The sequence below is a fragment of the Canis lupus genome, chromosome 21 (assembly GCF_003254725.2).
Source record: "Canis lupus dingo isolate Sandy chromosome 21, ASM325472v2, whole genome shotgun sequence".
Classification (NCBI taxonomy): Eukaryota; Metazoa; Chordata; class Mammalia; order Carnivora; family Canidae; genus Canis; species Canis lupus.
Window position 1 is genome coordinate 2,577,787 of NC_064263.1, and position 27,227 is coordinate 2,605,013.

The window sequence follows — 27,227 nt, forward strand, 5'->3', positions numbered from 1 at the left end:
CCCTCCTCTTGCTCCTGCTCTCTCTCTCTCTCTCCCTCACTTGAAAGAAAGAAAGAGAAAGAAGAAAGGAAGGAAGGAAGGAAGGAAGGAAGGAAGGAAGGAAGGAAGGAAGGAAGGAAGGAAGGAAGGAAGAAGAGAAAGAAAGAAAGAGAAAAGAAAGAGAAAAGAAAGAGAAAAGAAAGAAAAGAAAAGAAAAGAAAAGAAAAGAAAGAAAAGAAAAGAAAAGAAAAGAAAAGAAAAGAAAAGAAAGAAAGAGGAAAGAAAGGAAGGAAGGAAGGAAGGAAGGAAGGAAGGAAGGAAGGAAGGAAGGAAGGAAGGAAGGAAGGAAGAAAAAGAAAGAAAGAAAGAAAGAAAGAAAGAAAGAAAGAAAGAAAGAAAGAAAGAAAGAAAGAAGAAACAAAGAATATTGTGAGACTTTGATCTATCTTTAGAGTGAAGTTGATATATTACTAATATGTAAAACTATGCTTGTTCCATGCATACGTCAAATTGCCTTGCATTTAATAAATTGCAAATATACCCAAGCTGAAATGAATTGTACTCACTTTTACTTTTACTTTTATTTTTAAATGATCTCTTAATATTTTTTCTTTGAATTTTTAGAGCTTCAGGTTTTTAAAATGTAAGCTATGTGGAAAGAAGTGCAGTTAATTGCTAAATATAAAGCCTAGAATAATGACACTAAATATTATCTAAATATCAGGTTATGCTAATTAATCAGGCAAGTACAATATTTTATATCCAATAAAATGTATATAATTATTTTCATGAATAAGCAGGAGTGTTTTCAAAGTCTAGTAATTTCTTCTGCAATTTTTGAGAGTTTTCATAGTCCTTGAAATTTTAAAAAAGCATATAAATATAGAAACAAAATGGTTTTGGTTCTACTTATCAAATTACAGTTTCTTATTTTTCTCTCAAAATATACATATATTTGTGTTGTACCTTCACCTTTTTTTCCAGTAATTTTCCCTAAGTTGTGCCTTAGTAATGGTAGCCCAGCTTCCAAATCCCCATCCTTCTACTGCTGAGCAAATACCTACTAATTTTTTTTATCAAATTGGTTTTGTGCCTTTTGAAACTGTGAAACCAAATAGAGGATAAATCCCCCACCCCAGTGCCATCCTAAAAAACGCATTGCCTCAAATTGTTGAACAAATTATAATGAGTACATGAAATGTACTTGAGTTTTTTCCTGATACTCTAAAATGCTACATATGGGTTTAATATAAAAATCTCCTTTTTTCATAGAAGTTTAGGGACGCCATGAAATAAATATTCCTTTTAAATATTTGGTAGAGTACTGCTGATTCCTTCAGGCCATCTATTTCTCACCTCAAGGACCACAGAAGCTAATTTAACAATTGGTTTCTTTTCTGCTTTTGGATTTAGTGTTCAGCAGCGAGTGTATACATTAACCCACCCTTTCTCTTATTGAGCAACTGCCCACCATTCTGTAAAATCTCAGAGATGAGAAGATGGAATTTCCAATTCCATTGGAATTTTTGTGATTCTAGCTAGTGTTTTTGTGTTTGACAGCTGTAAATTCTCTTTTTCCCTAATTACAATAAAGATTTCTTGGTCTTCCATTTGATTTTTACTTTTAGCGTTTTCTGTTGAGGCAGATAGAATATGATGAACAGCAACTTGGCCTTTCTGAGTTTATTTAGTGATGGAAAAAATAAGAATTGAAGCCTTTATGAAGTTCAATAGTATTTCCTATTGGTGACACAAACTTCTTGTTTGGAAGAAAGTTGTCCAGAGAATGGCATCTTAGGATAAAGAATAAAGAAACACAAGGAATAAAGGAGATAATAGCATATCTCGACTTAAATGTAGTTAATGATCTGAAAAGCTTGTAAATGCCTTTAGCTTGTTGGACTTCTTCGGATTTTCTTTCTTTCCTTTTATTCTCCTAAAACCTATTTACTACTCTTTTTTATTACTAATATTTTAATGACCTTATGACATTGAATTTACAAACTAAATTTTTAATCTAGCTACCAAAAAGATATACCAGAATGGGAAAAAAAAATATTTTTAAACTAATATTTTAAGAACATGGTAATTTTATTTTTTTTATTATTTTTTAAGTTTTTGTTTAAGTTCCAGTTACTTAGCACAGAGTGTAATATTAGTTTCAGACAGAGTATAGTGACTTAATATAACACTTCCACAACAGGTGCACACTTTAAACCCCATCACCCTTCATCCATCCCCCATTCATCTCCCCTCTGGTAACCATCAGTTTGTTTTTTGTAGTTAAGAGGCTGTTTCTTGGTTTGCCTCTCTCTCTCTCTTTTGCCTTTATTCATTTGTTTTGTTTCTTACATTCCACATTATTATTTTAAACTAGACCCCAAAAGAGTTATCTAAGACAGTTTAAAATATATATATTGAAAAGATACAGGAAATGTCTTTTCAGCTTTCAATTAATTATTTATTCTTATACCAACTTTGGTATCTGGTTAGAAAACCATGAAATTTTAGCTAGTTATTAATTTGTGGAATTGAGATAGAATTTTATATGATAACTACAACCAAGAATTAAGTTTATAATTGATTTTAGTTATAGATGGGACATTTTACTTAGTCCTATTTGTGATTTGATTCAATGGTGAAATTCAGACATAATGTATGGTACATCATCTTCCATCATAAAGTTTTCCTTTTCATTATCTTAAAATTAGCTGTAAAATAATTCAAAAAAGGAACAAAAACAACAATCTGGAGACGTTCTTATACTGAAAGATGCCCTGAACCACTGCTGGGTAAGATTTAGAATGCTGCTTTGAATATGAGAAGGTTCATTTATCCAGAACTTTTTCTTGCTTGAAGCCTTCTTCTGCTCTACCCAAATAGAACTGTCTTCTCTTTCTCATACCTCCACCTGATCTTTTGCATGTGGTGGAGGAGAGAGGAAACACTGTTATTTACACAAATATCTTTCACTTTTCACAAGGTGCAATTTTATTTCCTAGAAAATTGAGCAATGCCTCAAATCATTTTTTAATTGACTTCTGTTGCCACTTCTTTCTAGGTTTCAGTTAGTGTGTAAAGAGAGTAAGAAAAAAATTTCAACTCAATAGAGTTAAATTGGGGCTAGGTAGTAATTTAAGATTAAGAACTATTTTATAAACATGAGAATATTCCAAATATGGAGTGATAGGCATTCTAAAAACATTGTTGGTGGAAGTGCTAACTAGAACCATCACTGTAGAGAGGAATTTGGCACTAAAACCAAAATTTTAAATGCACATTCTCAATGACCTTCTCAATTTTACTTCTAGATCTACGTATACTTATGTAAAAATCCCTATATAAGGATTTTTTATTTCACATTTTCCTTGCATATAAAAATTAATTGAAAAAAATTAAGGAAAAAATTATTTATATAAATTGCTTTATCATTAAATAGTCTAGTGTTCAAAAAAATTTTTAAAGATTTTATTTATTTATTCATGAGAGACACAGAGACAGAGAGAGACAGAGGCAGAGATAGAGGCAGAGGGAGAAGCAGGCTCCATGCATGGAGCTTTATGTGGGACTCAATCCCGGGACTCCAGGATCATGCCATGGACTGAAGGCAGGTGCTAAATCACTGAGCCACCGAGGGATCCCCTCTAGTATTCAAAATGTATATACATTTTTGAATTATTATGTAGACACCCAAAATTATTTTAAGAAAAAAAGATACATTTTATTTTTTTAAGATTTTGCTTATTTATTCCTAAGAGACATAAGGAGAGGCAGAGACATGGCAGAGAGAAGCAGGCCCCATGCAGGAAGCCTGATGCGGGTTCAATCCTGGATGAGCCTAAGGCAGATGATCAAACTGCTGAGCCACCCAGGCATCCCAAAAGGTAAATTTTCTACAAGGATTCATGTAATCCTTGTAATCCTGGGATTCATGAATCCCAAGGATTCATGTAATCCTGTAAAAAGCCTGTTGATGATGGCTACTTGTGAAGGGTAAAACTAGAAGAAATTTTAGGGCAGATAGTCAGCTTTCATTAAGCTATTTTTATACTGCTCATTGTCAAGTCAGTGTCAGGATAAAAAAACAGATGATGACAACAGTATTCATTTGATCAAAACTCTGACTTGTGCTAGCTGTTTTGTCATGCAGTTATCAGGCTGACAAAACTCCAACAGAGCAGATCATTCATAATCTCACAAAAAGTATCTCAGGATTACCTTAAAAGTAATTCTTACCATTTCATTCTTTACCAATCAAGGGTTGGGAAGAAAATTACAATTATCATTTGTTATTAAAGTTATTCCTCTACAAAAAAAAATATATTCTTTAAATTACTCCTTAAAACAATGTATTATTTTTTAGGAGAAACCTAGGAGAAAAAAAAACTAGACAACCATATACATTTGTTATTTGAGTTTTTTTTTCTTCATGAGAAAACTTAAATTATCCTAATGTGTTTGAAATAAAAGACCTAAAGAAACTAATAATAAAGTAATTTCTTTATATAAAAAAAGAAATTGAACTCCACCATCTGCCTAAACATTAAAGACAAACACTTAACCAAATAGAGATTAGATTTACAAAAGGTAGTTAATCTGAAAATAAATCAAGATAGTTTTTTGTTTATTTATTTATTTATTTTAGATTTTATTTACTTATTTGAGAGACAGAGAGCAAGAGCATGGGTGAGAGGGAAAGGGAGAGAGAATCTGAAGTAGACACTGCACTGAGTACTCTGCAATTCCATCCCACAACAGAGATCATGACCTGAGGTGAAACCAAGAGTCAGACACATAATTGACTGAGCCACCCGGGTGCCTCAAAATAGTTTTCTTAACTTTAAAATATCTATTGAAGTTCTCATATGTAGGAGATATTTCATGCAGGATATCTAAAGAAGAGAAGTAATGAGAATGAAAACACTACCATTTCTCTCTCCTAAATTAATATTTATCAAGGCAACTATATATTTTTGAATAAATGGCATTTCAATATTCAATCTGGCAAAATCAACCATGCATTTATATCTAAAGCCTATTATCTTCTAAGACAAACACATGCAGAAAAGATAAAAAGACATCTTTGTTTCAGATGAAATAGCAACCCTGTTCATTTATTTAAGTATCTCATTTATTTAAGTAAACACTTCCTTATAGAACAGTGTAAAATCCCTTTCTGTCAGCTCCCTCTCCTGTCAGCTTTGTGGCTTTCTCAACCTTCCTTTTTTCCTCAACAACCAGTATAGTCTTATCACATTTGTTTTGAAAAAGACTATTTTTTATGAGACTTCTTTCTTTCAATTTTCTTTACTGTATTAAACTCTCTGCAATAGTAACATAATCAGTAAATATTTGAGGAAGATTTTTTTTAAGATTTTATTTATTTATTCATGAGACACACAGAGAGAGAGGCAGAGACACAGGCAGAGGGAGAAGCAGGCTCCATGCAGGGAGCCTGACGTGCGACTTGATCCCGGGTCTCCAGGATCATGCCCTGGGCTGAAGGCAGTGCTAAACCACTGAGCCACCCCGTCTGCCCATTGAGGAAGATTTTGATTAGCTGTACATATACAAAGCATATATATATATATATATATATATATGCACAAATTATATATATATACATATATATATATATAAATTTTAAGTGGCACATAATTCATATTAATCCGAAAACATCTTTACTTTTATTGTCACAGAAACCAAGCCAAAATATTATATCTAAATATCACTTGTAAAAAAAAGCCTGTAAAATGTTTGCAAACTGAAATGAAATCTTTTTATGTTAGCTGTAAAATCTACTGACAATTCACAATTTAAAAGACTGTAGTTTCTAGTTGTTTTGATGAGTTTGTGTTGTTAGGCATAATATTTGCATCATGAGCCACATTCATAAAATTATTTTTTAAGTAACAAAACATACAATAAAAGTGAAAGGAGAAAATAATCAGAGGAACTTACTATTTTCAAATGAATATATCTGTATCATTTTGAAATCACATGGTATTTAAACAATAGCTGAACATCTCCTGTCCTACCAAAATATAATTAATGTTCTAAATAATTCTGTATAAGGACATCACAGACTTCCTTTGTCAGACAAAGCAAAACACAATATAATAAAAAGATCCAAAACAATAAACCTCTTTAAATATGTGCAAGGAAAATAAGAGCATGAAAAGAAAAGAAAATATCTTATTATCATCAAATACACAAGCTTCTGCCAATAAAATAAGTGATTTTCCCCATATTTGGGAAATTAGACTGATTATACCTATGTGTATTTATAAAAAGTTCAAATGACTTTTCTCTCTTCAAATATTTCTTGAACCTGAGCATTAAAAAAATGTAAATAACTGTACCTAAAGATATGAAGGAAATAATTTTGACTCCTAAATCTACAGTTTTATTTCCTTCTTACAAAAAAAATCTGTAAAATAGTAATTAATATTAATTAATTAGTAATTAATATTACTATTTTACAAGTAAAGAAACAGAAGTTTGGAAAGGGTTTTGGATATACGGGGAAGCTGTTGAGTCAGGATAGAATCTGGGTAGTAGTAACAAGTCCATGCTTTTTCCATGGCCTCCCTAGATGCTATGAATGAGATCTGTCTCATTATCTGTGTTTGGTGGAATCTATGCTAAATTTATCTGTCAACACCAACAATTCTTTTTCTTTCAATTTTTCCCTTTATCAAAATCCCGTAATGCACATGGTCATTGAATTACAGTGTATTAAAACCTCCCGGAAAATCCTTTACATTTATTGATTTTAAGTGTCTTGCTTGAGAGATGAATACACTGAGGCACTGAATTTCCCAGGTCACAGTTAGGGGTAAAACTTGGGCTGACCTTCATCTTAAATGCCATTTAATCTTGAAATGAACTAATTATCATATTGTTTTTGAACAAAATCCCAATCCTTCATCTGTCTCTTAGAATCCTTTACATCTTATTTGATATATTTAAACTTCTCTCTTTGCATTACAAAATGGGTTTTATTTTGCATTAATTAATTTTCATACTTCCTTCTACACATCTATCTTGTTTCTGCCTCTCTTCCCACCAACTGAAAAGATTCTTTGCCAACCCATAATTGAAACTTCCTTCAAGTCTTAGTACTTCTCATTTCGTCTAGGGGAATCAGTTTAATCCGCCCCTACAATGACTATTTCTGTTCCTCCCATGTCTTCAGAATGTGAGACCAAAATATCAATGATTATGGTTCCTAGTACACTTTCTTAAGTTTCTTATCAAGTTGTATCTGGACTGACAATTTTCCAAGTCTCCGTTGTCTGAGATCAAAGCTCTCACATCGTTTGAATTGCCAAAAGTAAGTGGCACTGTGTATACTAATTTTGTAAGAAATGCCTTTCTAAGTAAATTATTTAATAAATGAGAAGATACACAGAATAATCTTTAAGTGCCCATAGTCTGTACATCTTAATGTTACGGCTTTTCACTGTTAGTACAGCACTGTATCGCATATAAAAATATTTTGGTAGACAGATAGCTTAAAGCTTGTATCTTATAATATCTTGCATATTGAAGTTGAAAACAAATTTTCTTCCTAGACTTGTGTTTTTGTTTTTTCTAACACTTTCATTTGCATCATTGAAAAGTAGATTTTTTTCATATATATTAATATTATCACAACTTCATGACAGTTATTATCCTAGTATTGCATGTAAAGCAAGCTGAAATAACTCTTCTAAAATTAAACATCTAACAAGTTGCAGAGCTATGACTGAACCCTAAAATTCAAACACCAAATCCTCTAATCCATACTGCCCTCTCTATATTAGATATTTTATTGTAGCAAAATATTGTTTAAAAACATGTTTATTTCTGCTCTGGTGCTATTATTCCTACGTGGAAGGGGCTGTGTAAGTAAAGCTGCATTAGCTTTGCAGTTAACCCAACCCCATAAAATAAGCTTTACAGCACCATCAATATCCTATACTTTACTAACTGAAGGAAATCAAGCTTATTTATAATCACATCTAAGAAAGGTATCTTTTCATAGATTCGAAGCAAACCACATTCATTTTACCTCAGACTTAACTGTATTATCAGAGACACTAGATGGTTCTAAGATGCTAAAGTTAGCACTGTAATGAGATGTAGAAAAACACAGCATTCATTTAAAGTGGTTGGGTGAGTCTTGGAATCAAAGTTACTTCAAAATAACTTATGCAGTAGGAAGTAAATGCAGCAATCAGAGAGCCAAGGCTAGCGTGAAATACTCCAAGCTGGAAAGACTCAGTAGCCAAAAACTAACAGCAGTCTCTAAAAGGAGAACATTTTGAGCATTTGCATCTTAGCTGTATATAACTCCATCACTGCACATTTCACATTGAATTACACTCACCCTATGTGCTTATTTCCTCCACCAGCTTATAAACTATTTATCCCCCTTTAATTTTTACTTAACTACAAATGCACACACTAGACCATTTGAGTGCATGAAATAATGTAGAAATGGCTTTAAATGTAAAGAAATGACTTTTTATTAATGCAACTCATTGAGTTAATATACTAACAAGACTATTTTAAAAATGAAAAACAAATACAGTCATAACTTCTTAAACACAGTTAATCTGGTGTATTTTCATAAAATCAATTCTGGATCATTTAACTTAAATCTTAAATAACCACTCTTTCTTGTTAAAGTTATTGTTTTTTTTAAATACTGGAGAATTCAAAGGTAAAGGTAAGTAAATATCCAAAGAAAGTAAAAATTCAAAGAATATTAAGGACCACTTATTCATTGGACTTAGAGAATATATATTTTCTACTAGTTATTTGCAAATGTTGACTATATGCATAAAGTAAAAAAATTTCAGGTGAGACATTAATCGTTTTAGACAGTCTTTTAGTTCGTCTTCACTATACTTGTCACTGTTAGATATTCAGTATTTGAAGGAAACAAGAGTCTTAAAATATGAAGTCAGCTCATATGGACACACACACAAAAATCTGTTGTCATATGTAACAATGATAGGTTTGAGAGATAATGCTGTATCAGAAACCCAGCAATGTGTAACTGCCTTTCCACTTGAATTGCACTATGCTCATTTCATAGTTTATGTTCAGTTCTACCAGAGAAATTTTTTTAGCTCATGGTCTATATATCAATATTGCTTTCCACAATTAGGACAGCATTGTGCTTTATACAAAAATAGAGTATTTTGGTAGACAGAAAACTTAAAGCTTATATCTTACAGTACATATTGGAGTGAAAACTAAGTTCCTTCCCAGACTTAATTCTCTAAATAATTAAATCACATTATTAAAATTAAGCATGGATGAACTTTGGTTCAGGCACAATGATAAACTACATACTATTACAGACTCAGATTTGTTCTGTATTAACTTCCTTTAGTATTACAATACTAAAACTAGAGTTTTTATAAAAGTTGATATTTGAATTCTAAAACTCAGAAGAATAGTATCTATTTCTAGACTCATTTTTAGCTTTGTATTTTATTAAATTTTCCCAATCATTATTATCTTAAGGAAATCCACGATTTAAATTTTATCCAAATTTGCCAACATAAAGGAACATTTTCTCACACACCTCATTGACTATTTCACCTTGCTGTCCCATCAATCATGTATTACTAAAAAAAGCAAAGATGAAAAACCCCCAAAAAATGCCAGTCCAGGAGAAAAAAAATAACCAAAATAATAATAATAAAAAAAGAACAGTACTGGGGATCCCTGGATGGCTCAGCAGTTTAGTGCCTGCCTTCGGCCCAGGTCGTGATCCTGGAATCCCGGAATCGAGTCCCACATCAGGTTCCCTGCATGGAGCCTGCCTCTCCCTCTGCCTGTGTCTCTCTCTCTCTGTGTCTCTGATGAATGAATAAATAAAATCTTTAAAAAAATAAAAAGGACAGTACTTTATAAATATATAGTGGAAAAATCATTTTCATTTCTTTTTTTAAAGATTTTATTTATTCATTCATGAGAGACACAGAGAGAGAGAGGCAGAGACACAGGCAGAGGGAGAAGCAGGCTCCACGCAGGGAGCCGGATGTGGGACTCGAACCCAGGTCTCCAGGATCAGGCCCTGGGCCGAAGGCAGGCACTAAACTGCTGAGCCACCCAGGTATCCCCCTTCATTTCTTTTCTTACTCGAGTCCTTGGGCTTCCTAACTGAAACTGTCGAAAATCTCCTATTTAACTGTTGAATGCACACTAAGTTCATTATGAAAAAGTTTATATCCGGCAATTATGTTGTCTAGATACTCAGTTCTTGGTTAAGAGACTGTGAGTATAGCTGTCTCCTATGAGTTAACATATTTCAATTTTAAATTTTCTAATCTTAAAAGAAAATGTTTTACAGGTCCTCAACGGTAACAAGGAAATTATATATATGATGTCCTAATATTGATTTAATAGATATAAAAATAATTAAGATTTCCATAGCAAAAAAAAAAATATAAACTAGAAAAGCTCTGACTCAGAAATTTAAGAGGAGGGCTCTAATTCTATCTTCTGCATTAAAAGTAATGTTGAACAGGTCACTTCATCTCTTTATATCTCTGTTTATTACTCTCTGTGATAATATGTGAAAATATGAACTCTGTATGGCTCCTTCCAACACTAAATGATATTTTTCTGTCACTTTTTCCTAGTTGTCCTGATAATTTGTATCATCCATGACTCATGAGGTCTGTGGTTATTTTTAATGAGATGGTTATCTTAGCATTAGAAGCTCATTCCCTAACTCAGGTACTGCCAATAGAACACCAGCACTGAATGAGAAAGAGTATTAAATTGAAGTATGAAGCTTAATGTTTCAAATCTGTTACAAATGATATGACTTATGAAGTTCCTGTCATTAAATGTACTAAAAATTAGAAAAAAAATAATGATCACTAACAAATTGTTCTATGAATTTTTGAATACGAGAAATGAGATTAGTCTACATCTTTTAGAAAAGAATATGAAGAGGAAAGCTTCCAAAATAACACAATAAGTCAGAACACAAAAATCTAACAAAATTCAATATGAGAGCTTTTCTAATCTCAGAAACATTTGTGAATCCTTAAATTCATTTAGGTGCACAGGAAACAATTTCATATTAATGACCATGAAATGTTAATTAAATAAAAATGTATTTCTAGAAGACAAGAAGTCATTGTTAAATTCCTACTGTCATTCACCTTTGTTTTCTAATTAGTATTCATCTTATTCACCAGGGATTTCACCTAATTGCCATTTCTGAGACTATAAATTACAACAGTATCTCAGTAAATATAACTGAAAAGTGAATTTTTTATATAAATTTGAAATGAGAGAACCTAGGAGAATTAAAATATTTATATTTGGTTTATATTATATTTGGTTCAGCTTCAGGAAAGTTCTTTAATGCTTTTAAATAAGGAATTAAACATTTTAGAAAATAAGATGAAATTTTATGTACTTACAAATAAATTTTTCACCAAATAAATAAAACATTTCTCCACTAGTTTTCTCATAAATACAAACTCCTGAAACTAATGAAATCTTTCTGAAAATACATTTTAAAATGTCTATAGCTCCAAACACATTAAAACTGTAATTATCCTGTTATAATACCTCTCTTAGTAAGAACTCCTTAGTTTTTTAGGTTCATAGTGAATGTTTCTGCCAATATTATGATAAGAAGAAAATTTTAATACACCTTTCATCACCTAAGTGATTAACGTAATTTCTCTTGCTAAGCTCCCTATGCTATAGTTGCTATTGATCACAATGGAGGATGAAATCATCTTCATGAGCATTTAACTGCTATAAGAATGATAATAAGAAGCAGATTCCTGTCCCAGCCCCATACAATGTTTATGTATATAATTATACTTTCCTAGGCAATGGTCAGAAAAGAGAGTTTTGGAACGCTCATAAACAAAATACTTGTATTTCCCTCATTGCCCAGATAGACAATTGTTTAAATTTTGGATAATGAATGTTCAATTTGTTACTTTAATCCTTAAGCATGTCCATATTTTTTTAGAGTAAAGACACAAACTATAAAGGTATGCTTTCAGGATAGCTCATACAACTATATTAGTATTTTATTTTCTATCAGGATCTCAACATTTTTTTCATTTATACAAATAAAGGAAGTACTTAGAACCACAACTGATACAAGAAAAAAAATGTGCAAGTCCTGCTGGATCTTTTAAGAGAAATCCACTTACTAAAAATAAATAAAAGTGGTATCTACAAGGAAGCAAGTTTTTTAGGTCACTAAGGATTTTTAAGGAATCACTGAGAAGACCAGAAAAAAAAAAAATCAATTTTACACCTGAGTTGTCAAATGCATCCAATGAAACGTTTTTGGAATTATTTAAAAATGATAATGATCACAAGGAATTCCAGCTTAAGAAACTCATGGGAAAAGAACATACTTTCTAAAATTTCTCGAGAATGATGATTTTCACACAATTTTATATTAGATTAAGAAATTGTGGATTCATTGATTTTTTGATGTCCCTAAAAGATAAAACTTTGATTTATTTTCCAGGATTGCTTTATGCCCTATTGCTGGCCTTCCATTTCCCTGAAAAACTAAAAAGAGGAGCTTCCATAATTTTAAGTCTTATGAGCTGATGTTTAAGAAGGCTATAACGTCAAAAATACAATGTCTAATACTCTGGAATGTGAAATTAAAGACCTGTGTCTTAATTTAAAGGATTGATTTGTATGAAAATGCTCTATAGTTGGCTTATACATATATTTGTAATAGATCAAACATAAATGAAGTTAAATACATGGTCTTTTACCAAATTCATGGTGTATGTTTTGATACTGCCAAATGACTTTGATGAAAGAATTTAATTATAAAACCATCTTTCTAAAAAGTAAATATATACAATAAAACAATTTAAAAATTTCTCTCATACACTATATCAATGAGATACTATTAAATGTGTTGTATTCATTCTTAATGAAAATAACTAAAAGATCGTTCAAGTGTCTGGAAAAGATATCAACTGATATTATTCTGTTTATCAGAACCCTTCTAACATTTACACATTTGGATATCAATAAATCATAAAAGGACAAATTAATTGGGTATAGAGAGATGAGACATACATGGTTCACAATAGTTTTTAAACCTAAATATTATATTAAGGAGTTTTATAGGCTTCATTACTTTTTAAAATGCACCAATCTCTAATGTAGAATTATTGATTACAAATGCTCAGAAAATAGACCTCTGCAAAGATTCTATTGCTTTGGGCTTCCGACCAGCCTCATCCCTGCTATAAGTGCTAAGAAGTTCATGTGACATATTAGCACAGCCTTACAGCACTAATCCAGTATCTTGTCAGAAATACACACATCTCTTATTGTATGTAAAAGGAGTTAAATAAATCTGAGATCTTAAAGTCAGAGATTTAAGACACCAATTATATAAATATATGGACCTGTTTAAGATAAATTCCCAACCTCTAAGTAAAATTTTAAGAAAATACGTAGTTTGAAGACTATATAGTTTATCAAAATATGTGTGGTAGCAAATCACATTTTAAACATCTTGGCCTCATTAAATCCTAAATTAATTTTTGATGAATGGGGAATCACTAAATGTTGCTATAAAACTTGTTTTAGTCAGTGGAATTTAAATGTAGTCAAATCATCGCTATACTATTATAGCCATCCAGGAAAGTTTCTTTGTTTTTTGTTTTTTCTAAATTCACAAAAAAAATATACCTTTTGTTTTCTCTAGAAGTAAGAGATTCCAAAATGACTCGGCCAGTACATCATCCCATTACTTTTATCTGGAGAGCCCACTACCCTTTACTGACACTCTCTGGTCCTTATCACTAAATCAGTTTTGAAAGTAAACCATACTCTAACCTCTAACCTAAAGGAGTTAAGTTTTTTTCTAAACTGTTAAATTAAAAAATGCATTTAAAGAAACAGATATTAGCCATTTTAATAAACAGCTTTACTTAATTTGACCCATAAAATTGAAGTAAACGTGTCAAGCAACTAATTTTTACTCATTTTGTTAAATAAACATAGCCTATGTGTAGGTTCATTATTTGATTTTAGTTAATCTTGCTAACCTAATAAAGATTTCAGGCGACCTCATGGTTGAAGGATTGCTTTGGCAGGGAAATATTAAGATATTTCCGCAATCCATTTAACAAATACCACAATTGTACTTTCCCACATCTATTTCTAAATATACTGTGGTGTAACATGTGCCTCACAGTTTATAGACAAAGTCTGGGATTTAGTTAATCTATCAGGGTAAATATTATTCTTCTAACTTTGAGAATTCTAACTTCTTACTCAATTGTATATATAATCAAACAAAAAATTAAAATTAGCAGTTTTTCTCATTTCTTAGTTTTCAGAAGTTTTAAACTTCAGAACAATTTAAAGTCTTGGCTAACCCCTGCCCCCCCCCCAAAAAAATACTTTTATTGTAAAAATATTTCACTGATTTTCAAATATTTGCATATTTCAAATATGCTTTACTATCATCTCACCACACTCAAGTTATTTTTCAAATTCTGTTTCATTTTTTATGTCACACTTCCTTAATTTAACTCTGAAGTTTGCATTCTGTGCTTGTGTTTCCTCACTAGACTCAGTTGCTCTTTGTAAGTGATATCTGTATTTTTTTAGTCATTTGCTTCATGTCACATACTCTTGCAGTCATATTGTTTTAGAGTTTGTTTGCTTTTCCAGTGGAGTCAGAGGAAATATAGCTGTCAAGTTATATACTGAGACTCAATATACTGGTCCACATTCAACTTACAATAAGCTGAGTACGAAGCAGGAAAATACGCAAAAGCATATTTCTAAGTTGCTTAAAATTGACTATAGGCCCTTTGAAAAAAATAATGAGCTAGTCATTACTAATTCTTTTATGTTTAGGGTCACAATATCAATAATGATGAACTCCTTTAAGCTTGCTATGACAGTTGTATTTCTGTAGCTCTGTTACAGTTCAATAGCAATAAATTATACTTTCATTAGTTTTTAAATTTGATCTACTGTTTATTTATCTGTGGCTTTTTTTAATGCTAGTATCCTAATGAACTCCTACTTTTTTTCACCCTCCTTTCCACAGTTAAAAGTGAGAATCGAGTTGGGAGTATAGTATCTCTAAATTATTTCATCTTTTCAATTAAAAAAAAAACCCAGATGAATTGAATAAGGTAAGGCATTTTACATATGACAGTTTAAAAGTTTTTGCTTCCCAATCTGCATTTAAAGTACCACGATGTATTGTATTTTTCGTGCTAAAGAGATTATAGGAGTTTAAAATAAAGTAATTCGAAAATACTTAGTGGATCTTTGTTTTCCAAAAATAAAATCATTTAAACAAAAAATTTTGAGATGGTCAGAGTAATTCTCAGCTAATATAATTCACAGCATGTTCCTAGTTATGCAAATCAAGTCTCTTTCATTTTTCAATAAAAAACTCAATAAGGATGTCTGAACACTTTTATATCCTCTAAACGAAATCTATCACACTCCTACAAAACATTCAGAAAGCATCTCAGCAGAATCCAAAATCCTGTTTTTCTTTGGAGTCTGGAAGTTCACGGAGCCGCACTCACAGACCATCCCTCCTGCGTCCTAGCAGGTTCCCGCGCGCCAGGTGCCCGCTCCGTGGGCTCCCCTCTTCCGGGGCCCTGGTCCGCGCGCCGGGCCCTGCGGGCGCAGGTTGGGCTCTGCGGCGCGGCTCCTCCCCTCACCTGGCCTGCGCCGCCGCGCGTTCGCTCCTGGGGCTCACGTTATGGGACAGACAAATAGCGGAGATGTGCTCTCGCTTCCACTTTTCTGACATAAAATCCCAGCAGAGGAAAAAAAAATGCATGTGACAAAAAAGAAAGAAAAGGGGGGAAAAAGGAAAGAAAAGAAAAGAGGAGATAAAAAAGCTGTACGCTGCAGTCGTTAAATTCTGGCCCCGCGGCTCAGAGGAGACGGCTTTGCGGAAGCGCGTGTGTCGGGGCGGTGAGCGCCCGGGGCGCAGGCAGGGCCCGGGCAGCAGCCGCCGGCCCAGCAGCGCCCGCCGCTTACCGTGGGTCCGGGTCCGGGTGCGGGTCCTGGTCCTGGTCCGGGTCCTCGTCCGAGTCCGGGGTCCGCGCCCGCGCCGCGCCGTCCTGCTCCGCCGCTCGGTGCGCACCCCGCGGTGCCTCGAGCCCTGCTGCGCCTGCGGAGGGCGGGCTGCGGGGCGCCGGCTCCTTCAGGGGCGACCCTCCCGCCTGCCCCGCTGCTCCCCGAACACGCGACCCGGGTGAGTCCTCCGAGCGCCCGAGCTTTACCCGCACTTCGGCCGCCGCCGGCTCGCAGCGAGGCGCGCCCTCTCCGAGGCCGGTTCTGCTGCGAGGCAGGCGAGGCAGGCGCGGCGGCGGCTCGGGCTGCCGCGTGGGGCTCGAGGGTCCTCCCCCTCCTCCTCCCCCTCCCCCTCCCCCTCCTCCCCCTCCCCCTCCGCGGCCGCGCGCCCCGCCACCCGCGCCTCGCACTGGCTGCGTCCTCCGCGGAGCGCCCCCCGCCCCCCTCCCCGCCCCCCGCCCCCCTCCCCGCGCCCCGCGCCCCGCCCCGCGCCCACTGCCTCTCGCGAAGGGCCGGTTCAGCACGTCCCCGGGCGGACGGGTCCGGCCGCCCCGCAGGGTTCTCCGCGTCCGCTCGCGTGTCCCCGGCCCACGGCGCCTCCCTTCGCGCTCGGGTGCGGAGGCTTCCCCTGCCCCCGCCCTTGTGCTCCGCGGCCCCTGCGGGCTTCGCGCTCGGGGGGCACCGGCGGGGCTGCGGGCGGGGGCGGGCCTCGCCCGGGAGGGAGGCAGGGAGGGAGGGAGCCCCCCGCCCCCGCCCCCCGCAGGTCCGGCCGCGGGGACCGCCGGGACCGCCGGGACCGCCCGCAGCTGCGGCTCAGGCTCCGGCTCCGGCTCCGGCTCCGGCTCCGGCTCCGAGGGCTGCGCGGGCGCCCGGCCGGGTCCGCACGTCCCACCTGCACAGTCTCCCGGGTCCGGGCCGGGAAGCGTTTCTCTTTGTTCATGCACCTGCCGGTGTCCTCCAAGGACCCAGTAGAAGTCTCCTTGGCTCCCCCCGCCCCCCCGTGTGGGCCCTGAAGAGCTAAGGCAGGAGTCAGTCGGCCGAGGCTCAGACCCCAGCTCTTCTGAAATTTTATATCGCAAGAGATGTCACTGGAAAAATGACCCAGGTGTAAACCCGCGGGGTGGCGGCTCTGCGCTGTGGCTCTGGGAGGCCCCGGCACTTCCCTCTCGGGCTCCGAGTCCTTCTCAAATTCTCCTGACTCTTGGACGTGGAGGGTTTGCTGCACAAATTACATGACACTTCTTTTGCAACGTCCCGCCATACACAATGCGACTACCACCTGTATTAAAAGGAAAAGGAAATCCCACACACTTTGCGTCTGTACGTCCGTCTCTGCACCTGTGCGAAAGCCTAGCTCACCCGGGTGAGGGTGGCCGTGCGCTCGGTCCAGCCCGACCCGCCCCGGGGCCCTGCCGCCCACCTAAGCCTCCGTGGGAGTCGGTAAGGAGAGCACGGGCCATGCAGCCTGTGCCTGCCACCAGCCCTGTGCTGTTTCTCTTGCTGTTCTGGGCATTAAAATCAGTCTTTCCCTGTGTCTTGGCTTCTCCTTCATCACACGTGTTGGAGGCACATCCTATCTCTGCCTTCAAGGGCCGCCCTCAGGATCTAGGCTGATTTCCCGTTCCATGGCAAGGACAAATATGTGTGTGTGTGTGTGTGTGTGTGTGTGTGTGTGTGTGCACATTGAATGCTTCTCTACTCTTGCATACTTTTTATTTTCTTTCCCCTGCTTTCCAGTAATTAGGTTATTTTCTTTATGTGCTGAGGAGTGGTTCCCGAGATTTGACTTCTCTGGGCTTTTTCTCTGCTTTACTAGCCCCACTCCTGTGTTAGGCTGTTGGTTCACAGAGAGAATCACCAGGACTTCTATAACCTCTTTAAATATATGACAAAATAGATTCAAAGTCTTAGAGCTTAAAGCATTTTTTTTTTATTGTGCAATGCGGTTTTTGCCTTTAAAAGTTTGTTATAACTGAGCACATTCAGCCTTAATAGATACAGAAGGAGAGCTTGCTTACAGTTTTACTTCCTCAAATACCTTTATATTGCAAGTGATATGATAATTTTGGCATTTGTGTCATTACCTCATATAGTTCATATATTTTCTTTCAACTGTCATTTCAGAGAAGATTTAAGTTGGCTTATTAAAATTTTAAAAAACTAATAAAAAATGTAGGTTAGTCAAATCAAGACATAGGGTAAAGTGATAGATAGTAGGAGAGATAGGAAGCCAGGAGTGGGGGGTAGACAGAAAAATGCATTTATATTTTCTTAAACATGGCCTTACGTTTCCCTTTAAGATAGTAGCCAATGCAAAGAAGAAACACTATTGATCACATGATTCTTTGGACCCTCCCTCAGTTAACACCAGCAAGGAAATTTATGTTTCAAATGATATCGATGGATGGATTATTTTTAAAACAATCATCTAAAGGCCTATGATGTTTTGATTTTGTGTAAAAAGTATTAGCATAACAATTGGACATGAAGATATCTTTGTAACAAATTGATGATGTAGAACACTTTTCCTTTTGAGGTGATCTGATAATTTAGAGGGGAGAAAGGAGAAAGGCAGTTGCATCTGCCAAATTAGGAGTAGCAGGGTCTATTTCTATCAGTTCAAATCTAGAATGCTAATTTCAAGTCATAATGTAGGGGTGACTAGGTGACATGGATATATTATTTCAATAGGACTATGAGTAACTATGTTTATTTTCATTTATTTTATAATTTGAAATTCTTAATTTTATAATATGCAACTAGATATTCTATATTATTATTACATACATTTCATGTTAACATCTATATATGTACTATATAGACAATAGTACATAGATGAATTTGACATCTTTCTGAAAAATTTAGAATTTTGCTATTGTGGAATGTATTTTTTACGAGTGTGATTCAGACTTCTAAATTGGTCTATAAGTCATGTACCTCTGTATCTTGTTACATCCACAGAGTTTAGGTATAAGCACATGAACTTTTGAAATTAGAGAGAAAAACAGCAGTGAAGAAAGTAAGAAGCAGGAAAAATTTTTTTGCAGGAGGTCTGCCAAGAAGAAACCAGCTAACTCATGTTTTCCCAGGACCCATCAAATCTATTCACATGCATCATAACTAATCATTTCTTTTATTCTCATGTGAAAATAGGGATTTAAAATATTGCTCTTAGAATTATCCTTTAAAGTTGTAGGTATTCATGCCCCATTATAAAATCTCAATCCTATTTACTTTAAAAAGGTCAGTATTAAAAAAAATCGCTGTTTCTCTTTATTTCAGGATGTTAGTGACATTTTAAAAATAACCAGCTCATTGTCTACCTTGATAAAATATAATTTGAACATTAAATAAATTAAAAATATAGTTTGTAAGTGGGTTAAGTGGTTTAGTGAATCATTTTCTCCATGCTATGGTTACAGTGCCTTGACCTAGCTGTCATGTTGCTTATCTGATCCTGTTGTCTAACCATCTTTGTGTAAATGTCTTAATCTCTTTATCTCCTGGTCCCCAGTGGGCAAGTGAGCAGATGCAGCACATCTGTAGCAGTTGAGTTGCCTCTAAGCTTTTCTCTAATTTGTGTTACAGATCTTTTCTCCCTAAATCATGCCCTCCTTTTCCTCTCCTTTCATTTGCCTCCAACAAGGTTCTAGGTTCTAGGTAAGAGACCATTACTACCATTATATGTCAACAAATGGTTCCATAGCATGTAGGGAAACAGAAAGCAATACTCAAGTCCAATCAAGTACAATGTTTTCTTGAGTAACCTGCTTTGCTTACTGTAGCCACTTTCAGCATTTGTATTTTTCTGTTTTGATGTTTTAATTCTCTACATTATATGTTTAAAAAAAGTGAACATGAAAGTACTTAGAAATTAATCTTCACTGTCAATATAAACCTGTATTCCCTGTAAATATAGCTAAAACATGAAAATCCAAAAGTAAACTTTTACTTGAACTGGACAACATACGATGATTTTAATTTTATTTTGGGTTTCTTACAACACCAGTTTTAGTACTTACATCACAGCTGTTTTGTGAAAGCAGAAATAAACATATCTTAATCAGACTTGGAAAATATACTGACTTAATTAATTTAACATCTGCTTCTGTAACCAATACTAAAGAACATAGCCTACTTTGTGGATGTCTTGATAACATCTGCAACCAAAGCGTTAAGAGGTCTGAAAGAAGAGCTCTGATTTGACTATTTTGGTGTTTGAGCCAACGTTTGCCTAAGGAAGCCAAGCATATGACTGGCCTCCTCTTGGTGTTCATCCTCTGTGATATCTTGTTCTAACAAAAAGTGTTTTTCCTTAGGAAAGAACAAAAAACACTATTAGTTAAACTAAAATTTTACAAAACAAGAGTAAGAGTTGAAATCTTACTAATTTAAAAGTAAAGTTTATTTATTACTATCCAGTAGCTTGTCAGATAAGCACTTGCATTTTTCCCTGGATATATCGTCAATATAAGGATGCCTATGAGTTTTAATAGACTTACTTTTATAGATATCTAAATACTTACTTTCTGTAAAGAAACAAAACCTAAGATTCATTTGTTCATGAGCAGGTATGTCTCCAAGTATTCTCTCTTCATACACCAACCTTTTCAACCTGGAATAAAAAATCTCAAATGACTTCTTATGTTTGAATTTGTTATCTTATTTTAAAGGAATTGTATTTTGATCATTTTCCATCTCTTTCTAGTCTTACAGGTACATTAATTTGACCTTTATTTGACTTTTTGCTAAATCAGAATAATCTTTCTTCAAAATAATTTTACTATCCAAAGTAAAATCTTTCTATTTCAGTCCTCCATGGTCTCATTTACAACTGTACTCATTTTTTTCCTAATTCTTATTTATAACCCAGCTTAAGAAGTTTATGTAGGTCTTTATATAGAGAGCTAGACTGTATGCTTCCTGTGGACCAGGAACTAAATTGTCTACAAAGTCTGTTGAAATTCTGTGTTTAAATTTTTTATTGGTTGAGTAGTGTACTTACAGGAAACCTCATTTGCTTATCTGAGATTCATTCCAAGACACTGCGCGGTGGTGAAGCAGACACAGAGTATTTTCACTTTTCTGTTCACCAACAAGCCTGTTGTTAGCAAATGTGACCAGTAGATGGTACTCATGTTCCAATTAGGAATGTCATTTAGGTTCTGTCCCAGGGATTTCCTTTTCTTAGGAACAGAGAGGAACTCCCAAATTAGCGATTGGCGCTCTAAGAAGAGTTGTATATACAATTTAACATAAACATATAATAAACACATCAGCAAGTTGTAAAATGTCAAATGTTTAATAGGTGATCTTGCACTATGAGGCAAAATAAGAGCTATTAACAGTTGTTGAGGATGAAATATACACTAGACATTGAAATGGGTATACTTTAGATGAATTGTTCCATTTTATCCTAATGGTCTAGCTGAAACTCAAATTCAAGAGTTCTGCCTCCAGTGACTGTTCTTAACCAGTTCACTAAACCAATCCCTGTTTTGATTAGAGTAAATCAATCAAATCATTACAAAACAAAGTGTTGGGTACCAGATGCAGAGAACAGATCTCATATACAGAGTCGGAAAATAATTTTAGCACAAGTATACAGCAAGATAAAATACCGTATTCAAGCTATTCATTGACAGTTTATGGCATTTTGTATATTCTCTGGGACATATGATTCATTCAAGTAATATTTATTAAGAAATCACTAGTCTAGCATTGTATGAGATGAGTAAATTTAAATATGAGGTTTTAACAAAACGTTTTTCATATACTTCAAAAAAGTAGAACTATATATTCTCTAATTCTAACATTTTGCCTGGACAATACCAGATTCAAGATGCTAAATGACATATTAACAACCCGTGATTTTGGAGGAAAATACATAGTCTTAACAATAAATGTGTTTTGTTCAGAAGAGGTTATATTTTAAGGTTCATTTTTTTTCTTTTTGCCATTAATCCTATTTATATCTGGCTTTCTCTCTTCATAAATTAAAAAAATTTTTTTTTAATTTTCCTGTCACCATGTGGGGCTTAGTCTGGCATCCGGAAATGGGGTTGTATTCTTTCTATCTGACCTACCACCATCCATTGCTCTGCCCCTCCTAACTGGTAATAATGAAGGGCTCAGGACTCTGCTGGAAACTGTTATGGTAAGAGAGGAGGCCCCCATTGAAATAGCTACGCTGACTTCGCTGCTGACAATGGTAAACACTTGCTTTGTGTCTCTGAAATTTTAAGATCTAATTTATAAGCTATGCAAGTATAGATACAACAACAATATTTTATGCAAATAGCACCTTTCTGGGCAGCCCGAGTGGCTCAGCTGTTCAGCGCCTGCCTTCAGCCCAGGGCGTAATCCTGGAGACCCAGGATCGAATCCCATATTGGGCTCTCTGCATGGAGCCTGCTTATCCCTCTGCCTGTGTTGTGTCTCTGCCTCTCTCTGTCTCTCTCTCTCTCTGTGTCTCTCATGAATAAATAAATAAATAAACTTTTAAAAAATAGCACCTTTCTCATAAGGCTCCCAGGCTCGCTTAACATGGAAACGTTAATAGGCGTAGAATAGCAACATGTCACCACTTTTGTATACCTTTTCATTATTTCCTGTGCCACATCATTTGCGTACATGCACATACTTTACGTGAAAGGAGAAAATCATACACTGTGTGAAGTTGTTGTCAGTTTTCAATTGGTGAAGAGATCTTCCTAAAGAGGCGAAAATAAATTACTTCAGTTGGCAAACTATAATATAAGGCAACTTTATTATCAAATATTAATTGGTTATTAATTATTAGCTTACAAAGGGCTGACAGTTTTGTAGTAAAGTAAAAGGAGTCTATGTTGGAAAGTTCCAGGGAAAGCTAAAAGGTTGAACAGGGTGGCATCATGTTAGCTGAGGCTTGTGCTAGATGATAGCTGCTGAGTAGGTAGCAAATACTGATAAGAAACCAGCAGCAGAAGAAATCATATAAAAACTCACTGGAAAACAATATGAGACAATACAAAAAAATTGACAGTGTTTGCTGAAAAATGACAGCAGTAGTGCTCTGTACTCATAGCAAGCCTTAGGATAATGCTGACAATAAGGACGAGCCCGGAATGGTAGGGAGTACGGTCATTTTACAGTGGGATCAGCACAATTTGTGTATAAGGAGCTATTAGTATTACTGAAAATTGCATGTTTGACTACAAGTTTAAAAACTTTAATATGTGCAAAGCTTCTTATCTTGATGAAGTCCCAATAGTTCAATTTTGCTTTTGTTTCTTTTGCCTTCGTGGATGTATCTTGTAAGAAGTTACAGTGGCCGAGTTCATAAAGGGTGTTGCCTGTGTTCTCCTCTAGGATTTTGATGGAATCTTGTCTCACATTTAGATCTTTCATCCATTTTGAGTTTATCTTTGTGTATGGTGCAAGAGAGTGGTCTAGTTTCATTCTTCTGCATGTGGATGTCCCATTTTCCCAGCACCATTTATTGAAGAGACTGTCTTTCTTCCAATGGATAGTCTTTCCTCCTTTATCGAATATTAGTTGACCATAAAGTTCAGGGTCCACTTCTGGGTTCTCTATTCTGTTCCATTGATCTATGTGTCTGTTTTTGTGCCACTACCACAACCACACTGTCTTGATGACCACAGCTTTGTAGTACAACCTGAGATCTGGCATTGTGATGCCCCCAGCTATGGTTTTCTTTTTTAAAATTCCCCTGACTATTCGGGGTCTTTTCTGGTTCCACACAAATCTTAAAATAATTTGTTCTAACTCTGAAGAAAGTCCATGGTATTTTGATAGGGATTGCATTAAACGTGTAAATTGCCCTGGGTAACATTGACATTTTCACAATATTAATTCTGCCAATCCATGAGCATGGAATATTTGTCCATCTCTTTGCGTCTTCCTCAATTTCTTTCAGAAGTGTTCTTTAGTTTTTAGGGTATAGATCCTTTACCTCTTTGGTTAGGTTTATTCCTAGGTATCTTATGCTTTGGGGTGCATTTGTAAATGGGATTGACTCCTTAATTTCTCTTTCTTCAGTCTCATTGTTAGTGTATAGACATGCCACTGACTTCTGGGCATTGATTTTGTATCCTGCCATGCTGCCAAATTGCTGTATGAGTTCTAGCAATCTTGGGGTGGAGGCTTTTGGGTTTTCTATGTAGAGTATCATGTCATCGGTGAAGAGGGAGAGTTTGAGTTCTTCTTTGCCAATTTGAATGCCTTTAATGTCTTTTTGTTGTCTGATTGCTGAGGCTAGGACTTCCAGTACTATGTTGAACAGCAGTGGTGAGAGTGGACATCCCAGTCAACAAAACTAAAAGACAACCTACAGAATGGGAGAAGATAATTGCAAATGACGTATCAGATAAAGGGCTAGTTTCCAAGATCTATAAGGAACTTATTAAACTCAACACCAAAGAAACAAAGAATCCAATCATGAAATGGGCAAAAGACATGAACAGAAATCTCACAAAGGAAGACATAGACATGGCCAACACGCACATGAGAAAATGCTCTGCATCACTTGCCATCTGGGAAATACAAATCAAAACCACAATGAGATCCCACCTCACACCAGTGAGAATGGGAAAATTAAGAAGGCAGGAAACCATAAATGTTGGAGAGGATGCGGAGAAAAGGGAACCCTCTTGCACTGTTGGTGGGAATGTGAACTGGTGCAGCCACTCTGGAAAACTGTGTAGAGGTTCCTCAAAGAGTTAAAAATAGACCTGCCCTACGACCCAGAAATTGCACTGCTGGGGATTTACCCCAAAGATACAGATGCAATGAAACGCCAGGACACCTGCACCCCGATATTTCTAGCAGCAATGTCCACAATAGCCAAACTGTGGAAGGAGCCTCGGTGTCCATCGAAAGATGAATGGATAAAGAAGATGTGGTTTATGTATACAATGGAATATTACTCAGCCATTAGAAATGACAAATACCCACCAGTTGCTTCAACGTGGATGGAACTGGAGGGTATTATGCTGAGTGAAATGAGTCAATTGGAGAAGGACAAACATTATATGTTCTCATTCATTTGGGGAATATAAATAATAGTGAAAGGGAATAGAAGGGAAGGGAGAAGAAATGGGTAGGAAATATCAGAAAGGGAGACAGAACATTAGAGACTCCTGACTCTGGGAAACGAACTAGGGGTGGTGGAAGGGGAGGAGGGCAGGGAGTGGGGGTGAATGTGTGATGGGCACTGAGGGGGGCACTTGACGGATGCGCAATGGGTGTTATTCTGTATGTTGGCAAATTGAACACCAATAAAAATAAGTTTATTATTTAAAAAACTTTAATAGACAAATCATTAAATTAGAACTTTTACAATATTAGATGAATAATGGGAAAAGTCTTGTTTGCTGACCAAAGAATTACTCTCTTAATAAGGGCAAAAAGAATATGATTCCCAGATTTGTGGAGAATTCATTGGGAGGATTGAAACAGTAGAGCGGTTTCCACTCTAGACCACCATGTCTGCTTCCAGGATGGTCTTTGCCCTTAAACGTGTTCTCCTGGGAAAGCAGAGGGCACACATGATGGGTCTCTAAGTTGAGCAAGCTGCTGTGTTCTCATCTTCTCCACACCACACGGGATTGCTTATTTCTCCTTCCCTGTTTTACTTTTCTTTACCTGTATTCCCATATGACCTGAATTAGATTTCCAACTCCTCTGATTCTCTTATACTGATTGATATAAACACATATCTTATTCTGATTTGTTCTCATTGTTAGTTACTTCAAAATGAAAATATGCTCTTTGTGACAGAATGGAAATGCATTTTCTTTTTAAAGTCTAAATTATTGACTTTGATATATTCTATATTGAATAAAACACATTTGTACATTTTCTCACTAAATCTTTACTGTAAATTGTGTACACAAGTGTTTTTTTTTTTTTAAATGAAGCACAGGAAATATTTTTTGAAAACAGTTAACATGCCATACAATATCAGGACACGTTCTTTCTGATACCATAGCTGGGTTTGTCTTTTTAGTGGGGCTACTGTCCTGCTTACTGAGGGTGGAACTGACTCTAGTAGAACGGCCAAGTATTTCAAGTTTATGTTTCCCTACATACCTAAATTTGAAGTTTCATTGGTTTGCTCCCATCATAAACCAGTGTTATGATTATTTCCTGTAAAAAAAATCATGCTTCCAAATAAGGATCTTCAGTTCATATGAAGAAGTTCAAACAAACTCAAAACAGGTTATTGTTAAAACCTCAGAGCAATTTGGATTTTTAACAACAATTAAATTTTCACTTATAAAGCCTTCTTAATATGTAACAGACTTATTAGTTAATAGATTAAAAATAAGGGGAAAGAGGAGTGTTCCAAGTGTTGCTTGAATTATACTTTGTATGAGTAAATATTTACTCTTTCTATATCCTTCTTGGGGATTGATTTTTTTTGCGTGTTAAGTATTCTTTAAGGAAAGAGTTCTGAAATGCATTTTTATTTACAGGGTTCCTAATTTGAAGTTGTTTTGTGCTACTGCTACCTATATAAGTGTATTTAAAATTAAATTTCTTTCTCTTCACCTGGTAGATTGATGTGATAATAAATACAAATTGTAATTGTTTTTATTTACGCATTGTTTTAATAAATGTTTTCATTGCTGAGTATGTGACACTGTGTAGTATACCAAGGGGTACCATCTCTACTCCCAAGGAGCCTGTAGTTGCCAAGGAACCTAGGCTACAAATGCAATGTCCATAGTGCTTTAACAGAGATATATCCAGGATTCTGTAGAAAAGCATGAGAGAACATGTCTCTGTGTCTTGATGGGAGTCCTTCACCAAGGACATGCATCTGAAACGGTTGAGAAGAGTGAGTGGGAGAATTGGCCAGAGGTGATTAAAAACATCTATGTCTACAACTATATCTATATCCACATCCACATATTGTGAAGGAGGAAAAATCATTCTCTCTCTACCCTTCTAGGTTTTGGCTGAGACACCGTGTAATAAAAGGACAGATTAAGAGGGGGAAAAAAACAGAAATTTGATAACCTATATATCTCCTGTACACTTTGGAAATACCTAGGAAAACTGAGTAACTCCCCAAAATGGTTGAAGCCATCACATGAAATACCATTTTCTGCTAAAGGCAAAAGAAGGTAACTTATAGGAGGAAAAACACAGTAAACTAGAGT

At 35.9% G+C, this 27,227-nt stretch overlaps 1 protein-coding gene and 1 long non-coding RNA gene across 4 annotated transcripts in view; both read right to left on the minus strand.

Annotated features, from left to right (window-relative positions):
* CNTN5 (contactin 5) overlaps window positions 1-16,338 on the minus strand; it is a 1,295,471-nt gene extending 1,279,133 nt beyond the window's left edge. For all 3 annotated transcript variants that reach the window (XM_025420999.3, XM_025420992.3, XM_049098648.1), the window contains exon 1: window positions 16,024-16,338. The gene's annotated coding sequence lies outside the window, so the exon portion shown is untranslated. The remainder of the gene's footprint in view (window positions 1-16,023) is intronic.
* A 3,685-nt stretch (window positions 16,339-20,023) lies between these two features.
* The window catches only part of LOC112643192 (uncharacterized), a 58,770-nt gene continuing 51,566 nt past the window's right edge, over window positions 20,024-27,227 (minus strand). Inside the window, exons 2-4 of the long non-coding RNA XR_003125697.3 lie at window positions 22,657-22,772; window positions 20,586-20,674; window positions 20,024-20,373 (exon numbers count right to left, since the gene is read on the minus strand). This is a non-coding gene — a long non-coding RNA (uncharacterized LOC112643192). The remainder of the gene's footprint in view (window positions 20,374-20,585; window positions 20,675-22,656; window positions 22,773-27,227) is intronic.